The sequence below is a fragment of the Sorex fumeus genome, unplaced genomic scaffold (genome assembly GCF_029834395.1).
Source record: "Sorex fumeus unplaced genomic scaffold, SorFum_2.1 ptg000166l, whole genome shotgun sequence".
Classification (NCBI taxonomy): Eukaryota; Metazoa; Chordata; class Mammalia; order Eulipotyphla; family Soricidae; genus Sorex; species Sorex fumeus.
Window position 1 is genome coordinate 325957 of NW_026606223.1, and position 4774 is coordinate 330730.

Sequence of the window (4774 nt, forward strand, 5' to 3'; positions counted from 1 at the left end):
CCGGACTCCCACCCGCCCTGCCCAGGAGGGGTCTGGCTGGGTCAGGCCGCCTCTCGCCCTGCATGTCGCTCCCGGGGGTCGCACACCGGCCCCCCTGCCCCGCCCCCGTGAGCTTGCACTGAGTCTCGGGGCCCCCCAGACCGGGCTCGTCTTAGCTGCAGCTGCAGTGGGCCCCCCGGACGCAGGCCGGGAGCGGGGCCTCTGCTGGTTGGGGTGCCCCAGGCTTCATGCCCGTGGCTGGCTGGGGGGCAGCTGGCTGGTGTGCCGGAAAGTTCCCCGGAGCCGAACTGGGCTTCTCAGCTGCACCCCAGAACCGGAGGGCGCCGTGCCCGTGTGCCCACGGCGGCGTGGCGTGTGGTTTCCCTGGCCCCCCTTTCCCAGTAGAGTTAGGGGGTCTTCAAGTGGCTGGTTGCAAGGGGACCAGGTGGGGCTCAGAAGGGGGACGGAGCAGCTTCCTCTAATCTCCCCCTTTCCCCGCTTGCCTGCGCGTTTCTCCCTGCAAAGCCCCCAAAGTGCACTATGGCGCCCGCCACCCCCCTCAAGGTGTTTCTGCGAAGAGCTGAAGGTGACCCCAGTGGAGTGAGCGCCCGCAGCGCCTCCGGGTGGCCGGCTGGGAGCTCCTGTCCACGCTGACCGTCGGAACTGTCGGGGGCACGCTGGGCGCAGCCCCGGGGGTGCGACCCACAGGCCTGGTGGCGCTGCGTCTGTATCAGCCGTCGGGCCGTGGCGGCATCTGCGGCTGCAATACTCACACAATAAATTTTACAACTCTTTGGAAAGAGGCTTTTTACTTCGCGGCTGCCTTGTCTTGCCCCCCCCCGCCCGCCACAACCCTTGGAGGCACCTGGGGGGCTGGAGAGGGGCCCCCTGCTGCCGTGTGGCCTGCTGGAGGCCCAGGGGGCGTTAGGCAGCAAGGCCTGACGAAGCGTTCAGGGTCCGAAATATCCCTTCCCCCGCTGGCCACCAAGAGCCGAGTTCCCAGCCTCTGTCTGGGGCCCCGTTGGGTCTTTCCCGCGTGTTGGGCGGCTCGGTCCCTAGTCTCGTGTAGTGACCACCCCCCATTTGTGCCGTTTTCACCGTGGGCCCCTTGGCACGTCCTCGGGGCGACACCCCTCAAAGGCTCGCAGCTGAGGTGGCCCGCGAGTCGCTGGGGAGGATCTGCCGGAGCGAGGGCAGGCAGGAAGTGAGTGACCAGTGCTGGGCCGGGGCGAGGGGTGCGTGGGACCTGCTCCAGCAAGACGGGCCTGAGGACGAGGGCAACGGGCTCCAACAAACCCCCTACTGAAGCCAGATCCTGGCGGCCGGCGTGCCCGTGCTCCCAGGAGGCCCCAAGGTGCTCCCGGCAACCTGCCAGAGGTACCCCGAGGGATCCCCGGGCCCTGGTGGCCATCAGTGTGTGTCCAGGTGCAGGAGCAGGGGGCTGCCAGGGTCCCCGGGGGTCGGTGCACCACCCCCAGACACGTGCCCCTCCTGGGACCACTGCGTGGCCAGCCAGGGCCGGAGGGCCAGGAAGGCGCCGACCTTGCTTGTGGCCACTCCAGTGGGTCCCGGCTCTGAGATGAGTTCCCTGAGCCCCACCAGGAGTGATCCTGAGCACTGCAGGGCACGCCCCCAAGAAAGCAAAAACCAAACTCAGCCAGGGCAAGCTGGACCCGCTGTGGGGTGCGGCGTTGGTGCCTCTGGGAGGATCCACGTGCTGGGGGACCTCGCTCAGAGCTGGGGGGCGGGGGCAGGTGCACTTCTCCGCTGGGCGAGAGCCGGCAGCATGCTCTGGTCAGGCCAGGGCTGGCCCTGAGAGACCGTCTGGCGCAGGGAGCGTGCCCGAGGCCCAAGGGCGAGGCCCCGAAAGTGAGGCTGGTCGCCCCCCAGGAGGCAGGCGCACCCCGCTCCCCCTCCACCCAGTGCCCTGCGAGGTGCTGGCCTCGTGGCGTTCCTGGGGGCCGCCCCCGTTTCCTGGATGGCAGGAGACAGAAAGTGGGTTCCTGGGGCAAGGAGAGGGGCTCTGAGCACGGCTCAGGGGGACGCGCTGAGCTCAGTCCCGCAGGTCGACAGGCTCCTGGGCGGGGGTGTGGGGGGCAGCACCGTGGGCACAGGTGTTTGGGGGCGCTGAAATGACCACGGGGGCACCAGCACATCGGCCAGTGCTTGGGGCCCCTGGGGTCACCTCTGGCTGGACTCTGGCTCACGGGGTCACCGGGATTATACCCCTTGGTGACTGGGGGAGCAAACCCAGGGCCTCGCGACCCTAAGCCTGCACAGGACGCCAGCACACCCAAGCCCTCCTCTTCCAGCCGTTTCTGTGGCGGTGCGGTATACGAACCCACTCCTCCCCCCACCCCCTACACACACACACACACACACACACAGTCCGTCACCTTCTTGCTATTGTTTCAGACTTCTCTGCCACAGCCCTGAGGAAGAAGAGACATAAAATTCAGAAAGGCTGGTCCCTGGAGGCTGGAGCAATAGATCAGCAGGGAGGGCGTTTGCCTTGCACACGGCCGACCCGGGTTCGATTCCCAGCATCCCATAGGGTTCCCCGAGCACCACACCGCCAGGGGTAATTCCTGAGTGCAGAGCCAGGAGGAACCCCTCTGCATTGCTGGGTGTGACCCCCCCAAAAGCAAAAATAGGAAAGGTTGGGCCCCCCTAAAACTGCAGCTCGCCCTGACCAGAATTTGCTTCCACAGGGGGCCACACTCATCCCCCACTGACCAGAGTGACCGTGTCCAGGTCTGTGCCCATTTCATTCCCGTGGCCTTTGCTCTAGGTCAGGGGCACAGCCGGGACTGATTTCAGCGCTGCTTTTCATGGTTTTTTGGTTTCATCTTGTTTGGGGCCACACCAGCCGCGCTCGGGCTCGCTCCTGGCTCTGCCCTCGGGAATCACCCCTGGCGGTGCTCAGGGCGGGGACAGACGCGCTCCCTGCTGTCCCCCTCTCCGGCCTCGGCTGTCTGTGCACGCGCGGAAAAATGTGGGTCGGCTGAATCTGGGTCACTTGCCTTTTCTCCCCCCTGAGGATAAGAGGGATGACATGATGTCCAGGCTGGTCACCGGCCAGAGCTGAAAACAGAAACTCCTGCGCATTCTTTCATTTTTGCGTTCAAAAGGCCTGGCCAGCCACTCACCGCCCCTCCCTCCACTCTCGGCCTTCGGCTCAGTTGTCCCTGATCTGCCCCAGCCTCTCCGAGAAGGCGGCGGCCACCTGCGCTGTCTGGGACTCCACTCAGCCCATGCACTGACCCCTTCCCTCGCTCTCCCGCCCTGCCTGGCCACATCACCATGTCCGGCTCACCCGTGCCAACGTTTGGGGTGTGGCTTTCGTTCCTGGGTGCTCTGGACGGGGTCCCCAAGTCCCTATGTTGAAGTCCCAGCCCAAGACGCGGCGGCCTTTGGAGATGTCACACCAGATGAATATGAGAGAGGGAGAGAGGAAGAGAGAGAGAGAGCGGGAGAGAGGGGCGGAGAGAGGAGAAAAGTGTCTGCCAGAGGCACTGGGGGGGCATTGGGGGTGGGAAACGGACCCAGTGAAGGGAGGGGTGTCAGAGCGTTGTCTGGCCGAAACCCAATCCTGAACAACTGTGTAACTGTGCCTCTCCCTCGCTCATTGATTCAGTTAAAATAATCGATAAAAATTTGAAAAAAAATAAAGGAGTAGAAACCTTGGTGAGCAACAAGGCTGATTAGGCAAAGCACTGTGAGGTGTGACCCCTGGATAGCTCTACAATTAAACGTGCAAGAACCAAGGCCAAAAAAAAAAAAAATCAAGTGGCATCTTTGAGGGCCCAGAGTCGGGGCAGTGCTGGGCCGCGTCCTTGCCCACCGCCAAGCCCACCGAGTTCGATCCCCGGCACCGCAGGGTCCCCCGAGCATTCCGAGCCAGGAGCAAACCCTCGAGGTCCCGTGCGGGACCCCAAAACCCAAAACCCAAAGACACGAGCCACACTGTGTCCACGCTGGCGGGAGGGTCTCGGCCGGGCCGGTTGTCAGCTGCGCGTTTGGGGGCACACCCGGTGGGGGGGGGACGGCGCAAACCGAGCCACGTGGAAAGCGTGTCCAGCCTCCTGCCCGCGCCCTGCTCTTGGGGGGTCGCGCTGCGGGAGGAGCCGCCGGGCACGCACACGCCTGGCCAAGGCGCCCGTCGTCCGGCAGGCCAGGCCGGGTCCCCGCGGATGCCCTGCGCTGTCCCCAGAGGGCCGAGGGCCCCGTCCCACAGCTGCCCCCGGGTGGCCGACGCCCCTGGCCCAGGGCTCCCCGTGGCCGCAGTGCTCCCCTCATCCCCGCTTTCGGGGCGCTCACACGTCCGCAGATTCGAACTCGCTACGCTCCAGCCCGCCCCCAGCCCCTTCACCAGTTCTCGGTTTTCGGTGTGGGGTCACAGGGGGCGCTCAGGGGCGCGGCTTGAAGCCCGTTGGCGGGCGCAGGGGGCACCTTCCCCCCCGCCCCGCCCCCGCCCCCGCCCCCTCCTCGGCCCCTGGCGGTTTGCAATTGTTCCTTCTGCTCTTGGGGGGTCACACCCGGCGACGCTCGGGGCTGGCGCGGGGCACCGAGACGGGGCGCCAGGGGGTGAACCGGGGTCCGCGCGAGGCCGGCAGCCGTCCCGAGCAGACCCCCGGGCCCTTCCTGCGAGACCGCCAGCACCTTCCCCGCCGCGAACACAGGTCCAGGCCCCGCTGGTCGCCAGGGTGGGGTGGAGGCGGCCGTCGCTGTCCCCCCAGAGCGCGGGAAGGGCCGAGTCCTCCCGCAGCTTCCCAGCGTCCAATCCCATTGGCCT